At 43.0% G+C, this 22,683-nt stretch overlaps 1 protein-coding gene and 1 pseudogene across 2 annotated transcripts in view; one reads left to right on the top strand and one right to left on the bottom strand.

The window, feature by feature from the left end:
- The window catches only part of LOC147020118 (regulator of G protein signaling 20-like), a 195,137-nt gene that overhangs the window by 72,869 nt on the left and 99,585 nt on the right, over window positions 1-22,683 (bottom strand). For both annotated transcript variants that reach the window (XM_085895147.1, XM_085895146.1), the window contains exon 2: window positions 5,115-5,186. The gene's annotated coding sequence lies outside the window, so the exon portion shown is untranslated. The remainder of the gene's footprint in view (window positions 1-5,114; window positions 5,187-22,683) is intronic.
- LOC147020119 (uncharacterized) lies at window positions 12,999-17,680 on the top strand (annotated as a pseudogene).

Raw genomic sequence — 22,683 nt, 5'->3', positions numbered from 1 at the left:
TGGGGTCAGTTTTCAGATCGATGTGTCAGGGAAGTGAAGGAAGAGATTGGTGTTCACAACATCGATAGCATCAATAAGAATATTGCTCAAATTATGTATAACATTGCTTGCGAAACAACCCCAACCTCAATTCCTTCAGGGGGTAGGAAAATTAAGGTCCCCTGGTGGAATGAGGATTGCAAATTGGCAATCCAGGGAAGATGGGTGGCTCTAAAGAGACTTAGGAAAACCCTCAGGTTGGAGGACGTTATAGAGTATAAGAGGAAAAGGGCGATAGCCCAAAGAACTATAAAACGGGCCAAGTCTGCCTCTTGGAAATCATTTTGTTCATCAGTTAATCTGGATACCCCTCTCAAAACTATATGAGGAAGAGTCAAAAGTATACAGGGAGTTAAGTCGGGAGGGAGATCTTTTCCAGTGATCATTTCCCAGAACATAGCCCTGTGTTCTAATTCAGACAAGGTGGAAGCCGTGGGCCAATTCTTTTCTCGTAGTGAGAATATCATAAAGGATGACGTTTTAGAGGCTCGTTTTCCCCAAGTTGTAAGTCAAACCAGGGTGATCACCAATACAGTTCTGCCTTCAAATCCTTCACTCAATCTTGACTTCACTATTTGGGAACTGAAGCAGGTGATTCGTTCGGTTAAGAATAGCGTCCCAGGCCCGGATCGGTTATCGTTCCTTATGTTCAAACACTTGGATGATCGGGTGTTGAGAGTGTTCCTGAGTTTCTTCAATAGGATTTGGGCTTTCGGGAAGCTTCCCGGCGATTGGAAACACGCTATTGTAATTCCTATCCTGAAAGAGGGGAAAGATGGCACTGTCCCATCTTCATATCGCCCGATCTCCCTTATCTCAGTTGTTTGCAAATTAATGGAGAAAATGGTGAATAACCGATTGGTCTTCTTCTTGGAAAAGAACAACCTATTGTATAAAGGCCAGAGCGGTTTTCGAAAGGGACGGTCCGTTATGGATCACATTTCCGCGCTGGCAAATGATGCAAGGAAATCCCAAGGTAATCAGGAGTCGCTTCTGGGAGTGTTCCTCGATATCCAAAAGGCATACGATTCAGTCTGGAAAAATGGCCTCCTTTATAAACTGAGTCATCTCGGGGTCAATGGCAGAATGCACGATTGGATTGGTGACTTTTTATCGAATAGAACATTTCAGGTGAGGGTTGGCCTGAGCCTCTCCTCTTCGTTTCATTCTGATAAGGGCATTCCCCAGGGAAGCTGCTTAAGCCCAACACTCTAGTATTATGATAAATGATGTTGCCTCCATCCACAAGCTCCATAGCAAGTTATTCCTGTTTGCTGATGACATTGCTACGTGGATTCGGTGTAAAAATCTTGCTACTTCGAGTAAAAAAACTCCAGGGCGATATCCGGCTCGTGGAGAAATGGGCCAAAGACTGGGATTTTAAACTATCAGCTGATAAGTCCAAGTTTATCATATTTTCTCGAAAGAAGAAAACGGATGATATAGCGATGGTAATTAATGGTACTTGCATCCATCCATCTCGAGTGGTGTCCTTCTTCGGAGTCACCTTCGATAAGGGACTCATCTGGACCCCGCAGGTGAAGGAGCGGATAGGTAAATGTGCCAAAGGCATAAATTTATTACGCTGTCTCCCTGGAACAGAGTGGGGAGCACATCGTGAGTCTTCTCATGATATACAAAGCTAAAATTCGTTCCCACCTGGATTACGGATGCCTGGCTTTTGGTGATATGGCCAAGAGCAACCGAAAAAAACTTGAGACTGTCCAGTCAAAAGCCCTTCGTGTATGTTTAGGTGCTTTTCCTAGCACTCCAGTGTCTGCCCTTCTGGTGGAAATAGGTGAGATGCCCTTGTCCCTTCGCTGGGAGATGCTGAGAATGAAATATTGGGCTTGATCCATTTCTTCTGGGGACAGCCATCCTGGCAAATCCTAATTTGAAAATTGTTGGGAATACCTGAAGTTAGACAACAACTCTGCTTCCTTGCCTCTTGGCCTGGCCTGTATCAAGTTAGCCAAGGAAATGAAGCTGGACTCCCTTCCAGTCAGCCCCCAACATAAAGTCCCCATTTGGCCCCCCTGGACACTCGAACCCCTAAGTCTCCGCATGGATCTCTGGGGAAAAATGGATTCAGTTAATCCTGTGGTAAAGCACAACCTGGCTATCGAGTTTATAAATACAAGTTGGTGTCAATCTTTGCACATATATATATATATATATATATATATATATATATATATATATATATATATATATATATATATATATATATATATGCGGATGGGTCCAACGAACCCTCTCTTGGAAGGACAGCGGCAGCGATATGTATCCCCGATGTCTGTGTGCTCAGGGCTTTTCGGTTAACCGATCATCTTTCAGTTTTCTCGACGGAACTATTTGCAATCATCCCAGTTATGGAATGGATAATCGAGTTCAATCCTCTTAGTGCAGTTATCCTCTCGGACTCACTTTCGGCATTGCAGGCGCTGGAATCCTTACAGCATGGCTGCAGGTATGACTTGGTCCTAGAAGCTTGGCATTTGTGTAACATCATGAACTGGAGGGATCTGGTGGTGGATTTGTGCTGGATCCCTGCTCATGTGGGCATCGGGGGGAATGAGGCCAGTGACCTTGCGGCAACGCAGGCCCTCAGAATGGACAATGTCACCCAAATCCCCTTGGGACCTTCAGAAATCATTAGTCTGATCAAGGACCGTATTGTGGGAAAATGGCAATGTCAGTGGGACTCCTGCACAAAGGGGAGATTTTTTCACAAGGTGCAGTTGGAGGTGGTTCCGCTTGTTAAGCTCCCCAGGCTCTCCCGGAGGGACCAGGTAGTGCTTTGTAGAATAAGACTCGGGCACTGTCGCTTAAATGCATACATCCATATAATTGGATGTCACCCAACGGGGTTCTGTGATGTGTGCAGAAAACCTGAAGATTTAAACCACTTATTTATAAATTGCCCTCTCTATGGGGAATCGAGGCAGCGTCTTGTACGGCGTATAAGAGTTATGGGGATAAGGGTGTTGGACCTGCAGGTGATGCTGCTGCGGATGAACTGGAAGCACCCTCAACTCTGTAAGGCGGTATTAAAATTCCTGAAGGAATGTGGGAGACCTTTTTAAAATGTATCTGCCTTTGAAGTGCTATGGCTGTAGGCGGTTTTGATCAGATTCTGGTGCGTGGCGTGGATAGAGCCTCCTGGCTCTGACAGCGCCATTAAACCCTCAACCAAAAAAAAAACAAACAACCTCTTCAGATATTTCATCATGTGCCTTCACAGAGCTAAGGAGAAAAAAATGTGCCTTGACGGAGAAAATAAGTTTCGGGTATGCTAAACATTACCTCGACGTGTTTTGACTTATGAGTAACTTTCAAGGAACTTGTGTCGACGTGTGTCAACGATCGCGAAGCGTGCCTACAACGTATTCCCAGCGTAGCGGAATGTGTGAGCCATACGGCGAGTAAGTCGTAAAATTTTCAGCATGCTTGAAATTTCACGACGTACTAAACGTACCACAAAATATGACAGCGGACTTCATCGTTTTTCAGCGTGCTCTTAACGTATACACAACTTACCCATACCGTATTCGACGTGTGCTAGCTTGGTTCGGCAAATTTTTCATAGGTCGGCATACGCTGGCTAAATCGTCAAGGTGTGACTGCATGGTTGACACTTTCAATATCCAGCCGGTTATGATTTAAATCAGCGTGCGGCAGGTTTTTAACAGGCTATGCCACGTGATCGTCAGCGATACGTGCAGCGCGCTATGCCTAAGTTAAACTATCGTTGGGCATAGGTTGTGAACGCCGACAACAGGCTAAGCATTCGTTGGTATAAGTTATCTATAAGACAATGAAACGTTCTGTTCCCGTTACTAATACGTTATGCATACGACCAAAACTTAAAAAAAAAAAACATCAAAATTTCAGCGTACGCCAAAGTTTTACATACATTTTTATACGTTGCCATTGCTGGCTAAAACGTCAAGGTGTGACAGCGCCTTTAGATCCTAGTCTGTGCAGCCCAGATTACAGGGCCAACATTAATAAGGGGACAAATTTGGCATGTTGGAATGTAGCATGGCCCAGAGGGAAGATTCCATACTGGGACCAGTGTGTGATTGGAAAAGGGAGGGTAAGCAGCCTTGCAGGGAGGAACTCAGAGCACAAACAAAGGTGTACTGGGCTCAGTGGAATGCCCTAGAATTAAAAAATAACATATTGTATCACAAATTGGTAGATATTCCCTTTGAGAAAAATTATTGGCAGGTAATAGTCCCAAATAAATTAAAAAACACAATTTTGCAAAATGTGCATGGTAGTCACCCCTGCGGACATTTTGGCAGGTCAAATGCAGCATTGCGGATCCACTAGAGGTTCTATTTGGTTAATATGGAGGGCGATATAAAGGACTGGTGTCGAGCATGCGACACTTGTACTGCTAAAAAGGGACTGGCATGGAGGATGAGGGCCCCATTACAACTTCACCAGGTGGGGGTTCCCTTTGAGTGATTGGCTATCGGCATACTTGGACCGCTACCCCACACCAGCCAAGGCAATAAGTATATCCTCATGGTTATGGACTATTTTTACCAAGTGGCCAGAGGCATTTGTGCTTCCCAACCAAGAAGCAGGGGTTGAGGCACAGGCCTTCGTATAAGGATTTGGATGTTGGCACAGGATTCCGGAAAAGCTGCACACCAACCAGAGTCGAAATTTTGAGAGCCAATTACTAAAAGAGGTGTGCAGATGCTTATCAATTTAAAAACCTGGACAACTTCCCGAAGACCTCAATCTGACAAGATGGTGCAAAGGTTTAATAAGACCTTATTTACAACAATTGGCCTTATTTACACCACCCGTCAGGATGACTGGGATGAATATCTCCCATATTTGTTGATGGCCTACAGGACTTCTCAGCATGGAACCCCTGCATGTAGTCTGGTGCTGCTCATCTACGGATCTCCTGCAGTTCCATTTGTGATACTGCATTCTGATCTGTACTGTATTCTAGCTCTTCCACGAGCCTTGACAATGTATACAACAAAAAAATTAAAAATAATAAAAATAAAAACAAATCGAAAACATTGGATAACCTTGTTGTGGCTTACCTTGGTTGAAAATTTGGCTTTGATAGGATCACACAGTTGTGGGTGTAATTGATAGATGAGATATTGAATGTTCTGTCAAGGGTGGGAAGAGAAAGAGGGAGAGCATGTCAGTCCTCTTGTTATTATTTTGAATGCTGCACATGGCTGTGGGTTGCATCAATTGCTGGGGGAATAGCTGTTCTGCTGATGCAATGCCCCCTGTAGGTTAAAGCAGGAACTTGGAATTTTGACAGGGTGCCAGCAATAGCTTGCATACTCTTCGTGAAGGACACTGTGACATCTTCAATGTCCACCAACTGATGCCAGCAGACAGGATGCCAAGTTTAACGTCCATCCCCCATGGATGGCACACAAATTGATGAATCAACATGCATGTGAAAATGAGTGTTCATCCATCTGGAGTCTAGACTACCCTGCCTGCTCACATAGGACTGAAGCAAGGCGGTACCTTTGTAGCCGGTGGTCGTTCAATTTCCCCTTGGAAGGAATTCCTTGTTGTCAAGCAAAAAGGCTATTTCTGACCAAATTCCTCTGTGATTATTTGGTGAATCAGATTCAACCACAATGCTGTAGTCCTCCATCATGGAGGCTTGTTCTTGCTGGTGTTTTCATGCCAAACAAAAAAAAAAATGTGTTGGTAACGGTAGGGGAAATACCTGAGATATAAAACATCCAGGAAGAAGTAGTTACACGCATGCTGCTTCATACTATGCATGCCGGTTCCAAATTTGTGACCCACTCATATCACAGGAAGAAGGGTTATTATAAAATATATGAACACAAAATTATTAGTCCTGGACATTCATTAGCTTCCAGATACACAACATGTTCATGAGCTGTGAATGTAAAGTGTTGCTGCCACAGCTATCAGAAATGGCCACAGATTCAGACATGCTCATGTGATATCAGCAAACCTCTGCCAGACACCTTCTCTCTAATACTTCCTGCTGTACATTCATTGACAGGCTGTGACTCAGCATTTTGTTTCCTAGGCACTGGGAAGAAATGTGTCATCGACGTGGTGAAAGTCAAAGACTGCGAGTGCTTTCGATACCTGTTGTCACGAGGCCAGGATGAAGATACTACATTGAAATCTGCATGTAAGTTTACGTAACGTTTCTACACGAGTCTTTGGATAAAGAAGTGAGAGCTCATTATAGTTTGAACAAATTATGTGTGAAATTTATACTGAAATGGAAACATCTCCATCTTGCTTACCACCATCAAACAACATGTTCAGACAAAGAGAAATGTGGAAAATCAAGGTATGGATGTCAGCTCACATGAATTGCTGTTGGATCATTGTTGGCAAGGAGAGGAAATTGGACTGTTTTCTGTGTACTCATACTTTGAGAGCACTGCAGCGTCTGCAATCCCCAGAGATTTGATTTCCTCACAAACTACTTGGAGTCTCTGTACAACTGTACGTGTATACCACTAAAGAGTATTGCCTTGCACAAACTTGTATACCTGTCAGTCAGAGGTAAAAAAAAATATCTGGCAATGCAATCAATACAAGAGCTTACTACGCGAGATGAAGAAGAGTAATGGAGACTAACAAAGTATTCTAGAAAAAAAGTTATACAGTTGTCAAACATATATTCTTTTGTTGTTCTCCATGCTTTTGAAAACGAAATATGTTATAATTATTTTGTGCTTTGTTTATTGGAAAGAGGGTCCTTAAACTGTTGGCAGGTTGATTTTGTTGAGGCCGAATTCAGAATGAGAGCTATTTGCTTCAAGCATAACGTGTGTAAATGGCCGTCTCACATCATATGCTTGTTAATATTTTGCATGTCACATTAACAATGTAACAAACTAGAGAGGACATAGAACACCTTACCCCGGGAAGTCTTGAGATAAAGGATATGGGAAGGGTCTTTTAAACTCTTGCTTTGCATTTCCGAGAACGATTGATATTTCCTACGAGCTGTGTTTCGTCTAACTCTCGATATTCCCCCAAAACAAAGAGCGATCAGCAAGTTGGATTGGTCGAGATTGTGTAAAATGACGTAAGATTTTTTTTATCCAAATACTGCAAAACTGGAAGTTTCTGGAAGTGCCAATAAGGCGATTTGTGTTCTAACAGTGTCCAAGTATGTAATTCAATTGAAATAAAATAATTATTTTAAAGGTCATAGAATAAAAAACTATTTTTGGAAGTTTTCTTTCTTTCTGAAATGCATCGTGTTTTACACCACCTTATTTAACACGTTTAATTAGTTATTTGTGGAAGCCTGGTGGTGGCATCGTGGTAAGGATGGCTGGCTTAGGATCTTAGGATGCTGAGCTTGATCCCTGTTGGCTGCTGAATTAACACCAAGTGGGGTTGACTCAGCCTGTCATCCTTCTGAGGTTGGTGAAATTAGTACCAGTGTACTCGTGGAGGGGCACAGCTTTAGTGGCACAGCTGTGCTTCCAAGAAATGATAGCTTCCTGGCAGCCAAGCTGCCATATGCAAGAACAGAACAGTTATTTGTGCTTGTTGTTTGTTTCCTCTCTGGTGTCCTTAAATACAATAAGGTTCCTGTTTGGAATGATTTTCAATTTTGTTTGACTGGCAGGTAGAATAAAACAATTACCTTACTCCTCTGTACACATTTGCACTTGGGACAAGATTCCATACAATTTGCCAAATTCAGATCCAAAGTACTCCTAAACTGCAGGTTTGTGGTCCGATTCCTATTCCGATTTGTGTTCTACAGTGTTGAAAATATAAATTTCAATTCTAATTAACTTCTTCCTTAATCACAGACTGACATCTGTAAACAAACAGATAGACATACAAAGTGAACCAATTGTTTGACCCCGCTTTTTGCTTTGCGTACGTGTAGTGAAAAGCTTCCTTATACACTGTGTGTTGATTTTATTTTCTGATTGTCAGTGTTGATATCAACATATCTTCAGTTTAATCTTCAACTGTTATTACTATTACTACTACCACTACTACATATTTAAAGGACACGATTCATACTACCTCCTTGTGGTGTCAGCAGAGGGAAAAGTTTGGCCAAAGTCTTTCTTGAGCAGGGTGGTCAGGCCTGATATTCGACTGGCTGGCTCGGCTTGAATCTGGTCACGGTTTAGTAACTCGCCTCCTCTTTGTAAATACCACCATGGGATTTTTAAACTTCCAACAGCTAATGCTTGCAGACAGGATACTCAACTTAATGCCCATCCAAGGGCTGATGCACTTTGTGATGCACTTTCCTGCCTTTGAAGCACCGATCCAACAGTATATAATCGGGCCTCGGATCAAAAGCAACCAAGGCAGCTAAGAAGTACATGCGCTACCTGTGCGCTACCTTGCTGGACAAACAAAACTTCAGTTTAATAGATTCTGATAATGCCAAATGTATGGACTTTGAATTTCCAGTATTAGCTTTTTACATTAACATTGTCCTTTGGAGATTTAACGACGACACCTGCATGATTGGCACATGTCAAAAGGAAGAAGAAATAAAAATTTCAATGCTTTCTCGAAGAATCACAAAATAGACAATGAAACAAAGTAATACGATAGATTTGAAAACTGAAGCTATGGATCCCTTGTTCACTTCGAATTGATCAAAAGGGAAACCACTCCGAATAACTCGAATATATAAAAAAAAAAAATTCTGGCCATATTGTGAAATTTCAGTGATGAATAAGAATCCTTTGAAGCATGTTTCCAGGGTAATGACAACACATTTAGAAACTACAACGACCCTTTCAAATGATGTACCTTTGTGTAAAGTGGAGACATTAACCTTGAAACTTAAGCCCCTTTTGGGGGAACTACCACTTGTCCATATGTGCCAAATGACCGTAACCCAACCCTAACTCTGCACGGAAGAAACATGACAAAAGTGACCAGGTGAAGTAAATGGTCATTACAATATTACACATTTTAAACAATTAATATTATTATGACAGAAAGACTGGTGTTGGCTTAGTGGTTCGGGTGGCGGCTTGGGATCCTAGGGTCCTGAGTTCACGCCCGGTTGGCCGCTCTATTAAATACATCAGGAGGTTGACTCAGCCTGTCATCCTTCCGAGGTCGGCAAAATGAGCACCAGTGTACTGGTAATGGGGACACTGCATCAGCGGCATAGCCGCGTCCCAACCAATGATGCAACCAGCAGCCACAGGCTGCACTCGGTAGAGAGAGATTATGACAGAGAAGGTACAGCGTACGGATACTATGATTCATTCCAGGGAGATCACCGAAGCTAGGAGCAGATTCCAGCAAAACTAATCTAGGAGTGACTGAAGGAAACAGGACTTTTTACATCGGAAAGGAGGTGATCATGAGTAGATCTGATTGAGATGTTTGAGATAATGAAGGGTGTGGACAAGATAGGTGCAGTGGAGATTTTCAGCTGAAGGGACAGTGTTGGGACCAGGGACCACAGCGTGAGGGTAAATAAGATGAGAGTTAGAATAGTATTAAGGCAGGGGGTCTTTCAGTGAGATAGTGGTTAATGCATGGATTGATCTCCCTGAAAAGGTAGTGGCAGTAGAGGGGATGTGTAGGTATAAATTGGAATTATATGGGTACCGAGGTGCATTGTAGATAGCGGAGTATGAGGATATTGGTAGGACTTATAGGTGCGGTAACTTGTGTGTGGATGAGTGATGGATACTGGCATTGGAGCAATGCAGGCGTGATGGGCCGAGTTGCCTCCTCCTGCGCTAAAGTTCCTTGTGTGTATCGTGGTTCAAAAATAGTACTGATGTGAAAACCATTTAGTGATGGTCAGTTTAGTAAAGACTGCCTTTTGAAGGTGGATTATAATACTCCCAGAAAAGAAAGTCTGCATTCCGAGAAGTCAGCTTTTCTAAAAGAACAATGTCTCATGCCAAGTAGTGGTAATTATAGTCAGAAGCAACTGCAAGAGAGAGTATAACAACTTGTTGAATCTTCTATAGAATTGGACGAGAGCATTGGCATTGGTGGTATTGCTTAGCTCTTCATTTTCTTTTGAAGATTTACAGAAGACTTCAAAATTTCTGAGCAGTTATTTTCTCCCATGAGCCTCAATGACAACTACAGGAATTGCATTTGTTAAATGTGGTGTGCCAACCACTTGATGGAAGCAGAATTAAGTGATCATATTTCGTTAGTTTGTCTACGGTTAGTGGGTGCACCATCTATGTTCAATCAATAACAGGCATTGTGGAGCTCTAAGACAAGAAAATTGTTGTAGATGAAAGTGCGGATGTTATTCAACACCACTTCATTATTGTTCAGGAAGCTCTTTTGTGCATATTCCTAAGATGGAATGTGTCATGAACATTATGTCATCAAGTGTGTAAATGCCAAGTCCAGAGGCCTGATTCATTGCCAATTTAAGACTTTTTGGAGAAATCTGAAGCCTAGTTTGGAGATGTTTTCTTTCACAGCTTTCATGTAATGGAGACTTTCATAGGAGTTTGATGGCGGAGCAGAGGGGTCACGCTGAGACATTTCTTTCTTCTGAGGCAAGACATTGCTCAACATATGCATCAAATGGTCAACACATACCTCAGCGAAGCAAGAATGAGGGGCCATTTTCTTCTTCTTTTTCTTCTTTCAAATGCAGCGCAACACTGTGGGGTAGCATTGCTGGCCGACGGTGCAGCCGTGCCGCTTATGCAGTGTCCTCTGTAGATTATGGCAGGAATTTGGAATTGGGTCAGGTTGCCGGCGATAGCTCGCGTACTATTCAGGAAGGACACCGTGGGATCTTTAATGTCCACCAACCGATGCCGGCAGACTGGACACCCGGTTTAACATTGATCGAAGGACGGCACACACATTGATGAATCACCCTGTCTATGAAATACAAGCATGACAGTTTATAGCTGGAACGAGGTTCAAACCCAAACGAGTCAGCTTAAAAATGAGTGTTCGTACCTCTCGGCCATCCTGCCAGCCCAAGTGGCCATGTGATCTCGTGGTCTTTATATTTCACATCTCCAAACTTCTCAACAAATGGAATCTGAAGTCGTAAGGCCAAGAAATGTTTATATCTACTCAAATTGACAGTGTAAAGTCCTTTGAGAGAAAAATCGAGCGACTGCACAGAAGCATAAGAAGGATGGCAATGTAGCCCATTTCCAGGTATGCAAAGACTGCTTGGAAAAGGAAGTCTCAGACAACGTGTTGGACCTCCTGTGCTCAGACAAGTATTTTCTGATCATGAAATGCTTCTGGAAATAATTCAGCCAGCACTTCTTAGATTTCAGTTGCCATGAACAAGCTTTGGCCATTTTCCAAAATCCCATTATGTTTAACAGAAACGTTCCTCTTACAACATGTTTCCGAATCCTCTTTGTCTTTCCAGGACCATTCTCTGTCCCACTTTGACTATCTCCCTCATCCTGGAGGCGGTATTGTTGTGTACATCAATAACTTCATTGCACATTGCCCATTATCCTCATTAAACCTTCCAAGCCCTCTGGAATACATCTGGCTGTGAACACCTCTCCACAACAGCCAAATGTTTGCATGTGTGATATACCAGGCACGCAATGATGATGACTCTCTTTACACTTCTATATCCTCGACCATGGATCAACTCTGTTTCTCATCTGCAGCAATTTAAACTGTCACCATACCAGCTGACTGGTGTTGGCTGGGTAAGAATGTCATGGCATTGCAGTAAATGTGTTCTGCAACAATGTGGGTTTGACCCAATCTATGAACTTTCCAATGCAGATTTCTACAACTGGTTCATCCTCCCTCCTGGACCTAGTAATGGCCAGCTTTTCATGCAATCTCTCTTGTTCTTCTTCTGCCCCTATTTGCTCTTTCTCGTTACTTTCTTCTCAAGACCCATATCGATCTGGGTATTATAAGGGAACAACCTCATATACAGTATGTAGAGTATGGCTGCTCGAATAGGCCAACTGGCAGGGACTTGAATTTGCCCTCTCATAACAATTGGACCACAGTTTCCACATCACCTGATATTGATTCTGCCTGGGAATTCTTTCACAAAAGCCTACTTTTCTCTCATGCACCAGATTATCCAATACCATCTGTAACTTTCCTATCCATCCTTCAACTAGAGTCTATACCTAGAACATTGAATCCTGAGGAGACATGGTTACAGTCAAGCAGCTTATTTTCTCAGCATGGAAGGCTAACCTGAATGGGGGTAACCTTCGTTCATTCTGTAAGGCTCACAACAAGTGTGTCCATTCTGAGGCCAGGTGGAAAACATTATATTGCAAATCTCAGGGCCAAACTGTCCTATCAGGCTACTTCCTCAAAAATATTGGTGGCATGTTGTCACATTTCAGAAGGGGCACATGGGCTTCTTGTGAAACTCCCAAAATCCAGGCTCACTGCTCACCTACACTCATTTGTAGTCCATTTGCCCTTCCTCTGTTCACTGTAATGTACCTATGAATTGTCAAAGGTACAAGGTATTTTGCTTGATTTGTCATCTTAAGGGGTACCTGAAGTATTCCAGCTGGGTTGTCCTCAGGACAACTTTGGGCAATTTTTTTTGCATGCAAATTAGGGCCGCCATTACCGAAAAATCGATTTTGTTGAATATCTCCACAACTTTGCAGGATAATGTCACAGAAATGGTGTCTATACCCATGTTTTCATGGTCAAGGATTAAGATCAAGGCATTAAAAAGTTACCACATCCATATATTTTGTCTTTATGCAAATTAGTTGCCGCCATTACCGAAAAATCGACTTTGTTGAATATCCCTGCAACTTTACATGATAATGTCACAGAAATGATGTCTATACCTATGTTTTCATGGTCAAGGATTAAGATAAAGGCATTAAAAATGTTACCACATCAAGGTTTATAGGTATAATATCTGTATTTGATATTATTTAATTGATGTACATGTGGCAACTATCAATAATATCCAATTCTGTCTTCAGGATATAACGATGGCGAGCGGAATGTGTCTGCTCCCGGGCTGCCATGAGAAAGGATCACACAACACAGTTAGAATCCAAGGCATCCACACTCCGATTCAGAGGAGCACGGAGCGGGGTGATGATGATGTCTGTATCCAGTTACAGACCGTCCTGGACACACAAGGAGACAATGCATCCATAGGCTGTCATAAGACATGCAACTGCGTGTACACATCGAAACACAATGTGGCGAAATACGTGGCGAAGAAACGGAAAGAAGGTTTTCCCATGTCCGAGAGTGAGCCGCAGACAAGTAGGATCAGACGATCGCAACTTCCAACATTCGACTTTAAAAAAACATTGTTTCATTTGTGGTGATGAGTGCCATCCGAAAGATCCCAAGCACCCCGACAGGTGGGAACGTGTAGTCCAGTGTGAAACCAGTGATCGTCCTGGCATTACATCATTCAAAGATGTGCTTCTAGATGTATGTGAGCGGAGGCATGATGATTGGGGTAGAAAGGTTGAAATCCGCATCAAAGGTGTTCTTACAGATTTACCAGCCGCTGAAGCACAATACCATAAGAAGTGTTTTAATAAGTTAATGGTTATTCCCAAGTATGCTGACTTATCTTCTGATCCTATTGTGCTCGATGATGATGCTCTGAAGGTCGTAGTGGATGACATGTATGCTAATCAACATGTCAGTACCTGGACCACCATTGAGTTGCACGATATGTATTGTGGTCTCGGTGGCTTGGTATCTCGCCAACAGATGTTCGCGAAACTCACTAGCTATTTAGGTAGTGATATCGTGGTGGTATGAATGGAGGGTTGTGCATCTGTTGTGGGGTTCAGGCATCTTATAGGCAAGTCTCTGAAGCTGGTTAAGGACGAATCAGTCGACGAGCAGAGCGTGGACACTGTCGTCCGGCAGGTCAGGGTGGAGGCACGAGCAGTCCAGGTCAATGCAGGCTATGATATGGGTGACTTCACTCAGCAACACGCTCAAACAGACAAGCCCAAGTTTGTTGAAACTAATTGCTGAATTGGTTTCTAGTGGAAAAGTGACCCAGCAGTCTCTTAGCCTGACCCGAGCGGTTCAAGGCCACATCACCGGCATCAGAAACCAGACAACGCTGGGGCTAGCAGTGAAGTTACACCACAGGCATGGTAGTTCGGAGATGATCAAGTTGCTACATGACCACGGCTTCATTGTGTCCTATGAAGAGGTCATTCGCTTCCGAAAATCAGCAGCAAAGTTTTCGGGTGACAAAAGCAGCATGATACACCAGGCCATAGGTTTGATGCGAAATGTTGGACCAATCTTTGGTTGGTTTGACAATCTTGATCTTCTAGTGTCAACCCTGAATGGACGCCGAGCCACCCACGTCATGGCTCACGAGTTTCAGCAACATCCCGCTGGAATCATACAGATAGGCAGTGCTCAACCTGGAGTCATGAGCCTTGTCATCCCGCGCCTGCTCAAAACAGCTGCACGTTCTCTCAACATCAGCACCAGTCGATCGATCCCACTGCAGCACTACATGGGACCGAAGAAGGTCAACCCTCCAATGATTCCAATGGCATCAGGAGTCTCGTATGCTGATGTTTGTGCCAGAGAACAGAGTCTCAGCGCTGCTCAGCTGAAGGACACACAGTGGCTGAACTCAAGATCTGACGAGAGCATGGAGTGGTACGGATTCAACAATCAACTTGCCAGGCAGGAAGCTCCATCTCCTTCCAAGGCTGCGACAGTGTACCTGTTTGGTCCTCTCATAGATGCCCCACCATCCCATCCTGATACAGTACTCACATCACTACTATACATGAAGAAATCACTAAGTGAACTGGGAATGAGCTATGCAAATCTGTCCATCGATATGCAGCTGTACATGGTTGCACAGCAGGTAAAGTGGTGGGATCCGACAAGGTTTGAGGATGTTATCGTTCATCCAGGTGCGATGCCTTATTATCATGTCCTTCTTAGGGTGCATGCCATGAGAGCATTTCGCATGGTGTCAGTGGCACTGCTGCAGAACTGTCTACAAGGTGGTGAAAAAAGCTTTGAGGAAATCGTGTCATACATGGAAGATGCAAGGCAGAATCCTATGGGCAGATACTGGGTAGATAATCTGGTGAAACCGACACTCTTGGCTCATCAGTTCCTGTGAGCAGAGAGAGAGGGAAACTGGCTCTTCCAACAACTGTGCTTGGAGCGGATGTTGCCCTACTTCTTTAGTGCAGGTCACGTTCACTATGCTCGCTATATCTCGTGGCACTTACTAGAAAGAAGACACCTACTGCCAGAAGCAGCCAAGACTGACCTCATCGCGGGAGCACGTCTGTCGTCACAGCGAGGGCTCCTGGAACTCAGTATCAGGTGGGTTGTTCATTTTAAATGCATGAGGATTCATTCCTTATATAATTAATTTATCTAACTGTTATATAAATATATATTTACAGGTGGCCAATTTGGTGAGCAGACAGCTATCAGGACTGGAAAGGGTGGATTGAAGGGTATGACACTCTCGCCCGAGCTGGTTACAGAATGGATCAATTCATTTCCAATCTCGGTCTACCTCTCTGATGCCATGGAACACATGTATTCTGAGAAAGTACCCATTGCATTACTGCAGACCAAACACAAAGAGGTATGAAGCAGCGAAAGCTTGATATTGATGACTGGAACCTTATTGCTGCAGAATTAGCGAAACATTCCCACCCATTGGCAGTGGCGAGCGATGTCCTCTACAACATTGTCAATGGCCAAGTCGCTCCCAAGGAAGTCAATGTTGCAGATGCAGTAGTAATTGGAGAAAAGATGGTCATGTCATTCCGCAACTCTCTGCCGTCCGGCTTCCATGGCAAGATTTCCAGCCAGGTCAAGACGATGGAACAACTCAAACGAGGCATGAAGATTGACAGTAAGACTGCCTTTGACATGGAGGCCATCTTCATTCACCTTCTGATGGTCGGACAACAACGACAGCTAAAGCTAGCACCCATCTTTCAATACGAACTGTGTGCATTCCCACCCTCAATTATCGATGAGTATGACTGCTTACGCAAGGGCAACAAATCTGTTCTTGCCAATCATTTGGGTGTGAACAACTCGATGCTCCAGCTCCAGACATCGTGATCGTAGATGCACAGCAGCTGCTTTACCACATCATCTGGCCACATGGAGGGGATGCCTCCATTGCCATTGAGAGTACCAAGCGTCGTCTCTCATGTTATCCTGATGGTACCGAGAAGATTTTGGTATTTGACAGGTATAATGATATCTCAGCAAGACCACGAGAGGAAGTGACGTGGTGGTGAGGGTTCAACAGACTATAACTTGACCATCGGCAGTCCACTTCCTAAGGCCAAAAAAAAAAAATGTTGCATTGGCGTAACAGGTCACTGAAAAATAGGGTAGGTCGGTCGGGATCTTTTTTTTTTTTTTCCTAATAAATCCCTCCCAAAATCTCCCCCGGCTCGAGTACCACCCTTTTTGTCGGCGGGTTCTGTCCAAAACACTTCCGGGTTTTTGGGATCGCGATCGCAATCAACAAGATACTTGAAAACGACAGCAAAACAACAAAAATAGCAATAAAATAGGGTCGGCAAAATTTTTCGATAGCAAAAAAACAAAAAAAAAACGTAGGGTCGGCGGAATTTTTAGGGTCGGGTGGGTTACGCCAATGCAACATTTTTTTTTCGCCTAATCGTGATGCCATTCTTAAGAACAAGCACAACAAGCGGGAACTCTCACGGGTGCTCTCCTCATTCAACATGGGTGCTGATATATCGATCGAGAGTAGAGATGGTGGCTTTGCACATGTTGAGGCAGATATCACGATGATCTCATACCTGCTACAAGCTGCCGAATCTGTTGTGGTGGTGATTCGAATCCTGAGTGATGACACCGATGTATTTGTGCTTTTGATGTACTGGGTGTGGGCGATGCAGCTGCACAATATTTGCAGTATCCAGATGGAACGCTGGAATGGGGCAGTGATTGACATCAACGCGAGCTGTATGCTTCAGGGCCAGAAGTGTCTCCAGTTACCTGGAATGCATGCACTGAGTGGCTGCGACACAGTTACCTACCCATTCAACAAGGGGAAGATCAGCGCTCTGAATGTTTTGAAGGAAGGTGACTTCCCAGGGCTGTTTGAGGTCCTGGGCGAGGAAGATGCCACACACGAGGATCTAATGAACACAAGCCAACAGTTCTTCACGGCCTTATATGGTCAACGGCCAGGTACTTCGATGAGTATGGCACGCTATCAGCTATACTCCCGGAAGAAGGGGAAGCCAATGCAGATCATGGCATTGCCTCCAACAGAAGTGAATCTGCTTCTTCATGTTCGCTGAGCACACCTTCAGATGATGTTGTGGAAGTTCTGCTGATCAGCAGGCTCCTTCTTGTGTGGACATCACACAATTTGGATAGGAATTAAATGATGGTATTCCATCACCTGTCGTTGACATACGTCCTCCGGCTCCACAAGGGCTCATCGATGTCATAAGCTGTGGATGTAAAGTGGAGGGCAAGGCATGCAGTACCGAGGGATGCAGCTGCCACAGACATACCATGTCATGTACGGCCTATTGCGTGTGCGCTGGTGGTGAAGGCTGTTTCAACCCTTTTACGGCAAGGAATGATGTGGAGGATAATGTACAGGATGATGCGGAGAATGATGATGATGAAGATGATTAGTGTTGAGGAGTTTGGAGTATAATTTATGGATTAGTTTGCACATGCAACATTAGTTTGGAATGAATATGCTGTACAACATTATTACTGCATTAACAATTCCATGATTTCCGTTTTTTGTTGTGATTCGATTGTTACTTTGTCGTAATAAATGTCATGATCCTCCAACATGGTGTACAGCTTGAAGTATATGGATAGGGTAACATTTTTAATGCCTTTATCTTAATTTTTGACCATGAAAACATAGATATAAACACCATTTCTGTGACATTATCATGTAAAGTTGCAGAGATATTCAACAAAGTCGATTTTTCAGTAATGGCGGCAACTAATTTGCATAAAGACAAAATATATGGATGTGGTAACTTTTTTAAAGCCTTTATCTTAATCCTTGACCATGAAAACATGGGTATAGACACCATTTCTGTGACATTATCATGCATAGTTGCAGAGATATTCAACAAATCGATTTTTTAGTAATGGCGGACCTAATTTGCATATAAAAAGTTTGCCCAAAGTTGTCCTGAGGACAACCCAGCTGGAATATTTCAGGGACCCATTGGGATCACAAATCAACCAAAACAACCTTGTACCTTTGACAATTCATAGCTTCTCAAAATGGCAAATGAACTATTGTACCTTTTTCTCTCACCAATGGAACCAACTTCCCCAGTATGTTAAGTCCGATTCTTCCCTCCGGGGCTTCAAGACAGCTGCTCACCACTGTTCACCACAATCACCCATCCATATCTATGAACTCTTCCACCACAAATGACCCATTCCAAAGCGCTCCCCTTCTCCAGGTTATTGTGATTTTCCCACTTCTCCTTCACCGCTTTTCGTTTGTTATTTGTAAGATGGTTAGTTCCTTTTTTGTTTCATCCCCACTTTTCCCTTCCTCTTCTTGCAGTGTTGCAGCTTGTTTACCCCATGTGTCCTTCTCCTCCTCCCCTTGATCTCACTCTCACTTCTACTCTGCTTTTGGCATTTCCCCCCTTTCCATTTTGTTCCATTCAATTCTGCTTTAGCTCTTCTCTTTTGTGCAGCAAGGTGGGATCTTAAAAGATCATACATATTTATTACCGGCACATATAGGTGAACAAATTAATAAAACATGAAATATATTGTTCAACTAATATAGAAATAACACATCAAAATGAGGCCTGGGGTCCAAAAAGACCTCTTTTAGTAGGATTGGTGCTAACCTCCCAAATGGTTTAATTTGGAGCCTAAATGCACAAGTGAAGGGAACGAATAACACCAGCTTGATTACAAAGGAATAAAATATTGCAACAATTTTTTTCAATGAAGATGAAAGATTAGAAGGAAAGCAAAAAGGAAAGGAATCATGTCCGAGAGAAAGATTCTGAGATCGAGAAGACAAGAGGGGGAGATCCAGAAAAAGTAAATTGAAGGAGAGATTACTGTTATTGGCCAAGGCTGTTTGAAGTTGATTTAAAAAGAATGGTTTATTTTTCATATGCAGTACATCAATTTTGATTGATGGAAAAGCTAAACGACAGAGGGCAGCAGGTTCTCAGAATAAAAGAGGATCAACGAGGAAGACAAAGATATTTCCAATGACTGGATGAGTGCCAAAAAGAGAAGAGGTTAGGGGGTCAGTGAGAAGAAAAAGTTTAGTCCTTTTCACAAAGAGAAGGCATGACAATTGCGAAATGCTCTTTTTACAAATGTCTTTGAATTTATGGAAGAAGAAAAAGTTTGGGGTAAATAATGAGGGGATGATCTGAACCACTCTTGAAAGACGAGAGGGAAGAACATGGGAAACCAGACGCAGGGGGTCAGTTTCACACTGATGAAGCAAATAAGGTGAGAGTTCAGGATGGTATTGGGATGATAACCAGGTGTGGGATTCTCATGGAAGATGTGTGATCAGGAGGGGACAATTGTAAAGATCAAACTAATAGTAAAAATGTGGTGAGTCGATAAAGTATATATATATATATATATATATATATATATATATATATATATATATATATATATATATATATATATATATATATATATATATACATACATACATACATACATACATATATTGCATAAGATTGAGGCGGTTGGGATTACACTTGTTTTTTAAGAAGAAGGCGCTTCCCATCAAAAGTAAAAACTCAATCGACTCCACTAATTGGAGCAAAAAAGCAAGAGCAGACCCGGTCTCAGGGCAACGTTTCGCCACCTGTGAATCTGTGAAGCCGAAGGCTGTGCATCCGGCGAAACGTTGCCCTGAGACCGGGTCTGCTTTTGCTTTTTTGCTCCAATTAGTGGAGTCGATCGAGTTTTTACTTTTGATTGGAAGCGCCTTCTTCTTTAAAAAAAAAAAAAAAAAAAAAAAAATATATATATATATATATATATATATATATATATATATATATATATATATATATATATATATATATATATATATATATATATATACATATATTACACAGATACAGTAGCGGGGTGTGCTTACACATTGTGTAAGCATACGAACCGTGTTTCCCCATTGTCTCGGATCACTCACCTGAATTTGATTTTTCATCCATTTATTTTCTTTTCTTTTTTTCATTTATTTATATTTCCATTTGCGGATGCTTTCTCACGGTTCGATGATTTTTTTTCCTGTTGGGTCGGCTTCGATGTCCGTCGGCACACAAAATTACCATGCTTCCCCAGTGTCTCGGGCCACTCACCTGTAATTTATTCATTTTTTTTTCATTTATTTATATTTTCATTTATGGATGTTGTCTGACGATTGTGTTCTTTTACCTCCGCCACTGAAGGTGAAGGAGGTTATGTTTTCACCCCTTTCTGTCTGTTTGTCTGTGTACAGGATATCTCAAAAAGTTGTAGACGGATCTGGATGAAATTTTGTGGACAGGTTTGGTGTGTGACAAGGATGAACTGATTCGATTTTAGTGAAGATCCGGATCCGGATCCGACTACTAGAATTTTAAAAGTGATTCTTCACCACCATAGCACGATATCTCAAAAGGTTGTGGACGGATTCGAATGAAACTTTGTGGACAGGTTGGGTGTGTGGCAAGAACTAATTGTTTCGATTTTGGTGAAGATCTGAATCTGGATCTGGATGCGAGGGTTATTTAATTTCTCAAGTGATTCTTCACCATTGAGAGATTGGAGCAAAAACGATACACAGCCTGATGTTTGAAAAATGTATTGATTGGGCCCAATATGTTCTCATGGATCAGGCATTACTTGGTGTAGGTATGCGCTCTACCAAGTGCCCTTCTAGTTTTTTTGTTTATTTTTATTTTTTTGCTGGTGTACTGGCTTCGATGTCCATTGACACGCAAAATTTCAGCTTTCTACGTCACCCGGAAGGCACTGACCGATCTTTAATGTCAGTCAGTCAGTGCTTTGAAAGAGCTATAATATATTGTTATAGGTGTGGGGTAGGTGGAGGAATTTCCTCGGAATGGTACAATTGGATAGAGTTGTTTGGTCCATGGACGTGAAGGAGACATCTCGATGTAATTAAGTTGGCAAACTGTGAGCTTAAGTGTTATATGTCACCACACAGGGGGTGGTGTGGTGTTAATTAGATAGGGATTAAGAATACGTTCCCCCAGTATGTGATTGCCCCCCTGTAACCTATTCCTACATTTTTGCATTTACAAGCGAGCCAAATGGACTGTGCAGGCAGAAATCCTGCCTCCAAGGGTGACAGCAGGCGGTCTCACCCCTGAGGCTGATGATTAATGGGCGTGACATCTGAAGTGAGGCAGGCGTGCCAAACAGGCGGGAAGCTCCACCTTCCTGGGTTTTGTGAGAGCAAGCCATGCCCCGGAGGTAAAACAGTGGTTCGGTGTGACGTCAAGAGAGGTGGGGAGGAAGGCACGAGTGTGGAGTGAGGGGCTCATGCTGTCGAGAGAGAGAACGTAGCTCTGAGATGGCCTGTAAGAACAGGGCTTTATGGCTAGCTTTCTTTCGAAGCATGAAGAAGACGCACGATTCTCGTATTCGTGCTGAGGCGATTTGGCTCACGTGGTGAAGTGAGACGCTGACCATCGACCCGTGGCTGGTCCTGTGGGACGATCATCGAGGCCTCATGTGCATCACCGAAGGGGACGGCGCAATTCTGCAAAGCTGCGGTGTCGGTGAGGACAATCGATGAAGAAGCTGCGTGGGGTCTCTGGGCCTTCTTGTTGAATTCCACTCATGAATTGCCTGCCGAACATTCCCACTGCGAGAGAGCGGCTTGGTGCCATTTTACGCGTGACTACATATGCAAATAGAAGTGCCTCATTTCTATGTTTCACAAAGACCATCTCTGGACCAAGCTAAGTGCCAGAATAAAGGAGGGATTTTCTGTTATTTTGTTTCCCCTTGTCTGTATTTAAGTCTGTGTGTAGAGGTGCCTCGACTTTCGGATTTATTTACTTCATGTCATTATCATTACCTTTTGAATTATTGTTCCTTGTAAATATTTATATTGTCATGAAATTCCATGGTTATTTTAAGTTGCTGTGTCCATGTGTTTGTTGTGGGGTTTGAGTATGAGCCTCCTGTGCTGTGCTTCCCCATGCCTCCGTCGCTCCACCATGCCTCCCTGCCCCTCCATTGCACGTTAAAAAATCTTCCAGGACCAACGTGTCCGCCTATCAATAAGGAACTGCTCGACCATCTGAGCTGGCAGTGTTAATCGCCCGTCACCACAAATCAGGTCAGGGAGATTAACCTGGACTACCAGCACCACAACAATATATGTATATATATATATATATATATATATATATATATGTATATATATATATATATATGTATGTATATATGTATGTATATATGTATGTATATATTGTTGCAGGTGTGCTGGTATCCCCAGTTCTCCCCAGACTCACTGGGAATCGAGGCTGTCGCACACGAAGCAGTTCGTGTCACAGCGGGTCGGTAATCGACCTCGAACACCAATAACTTGACCACGTGACCCAGTGTCCTCCATCTGACTACCGTTTAACTAGGTACATGCAATCTCCT

This window comes from Eptatretus burgeri, chromosome 9 (assembly GCF_056783735.1).
Source record: "Eptatretus burgeri isolate ZD-2024b chromosome 9, Ebu_testis_v1, whole genome shotgun sequence".
In the NCBI taxonomy this organism is placed as follows: Eukaryota; Metazoa; Chordata; class Myxini; order Myxiniformes; family Myxinidae; genus Eptatretus; species Eptatretus burgeri.
Note: the sequence above shows the minus strand (reverse complement) of the source record. Positions and strands in the feature narration are given on the sequence as shown.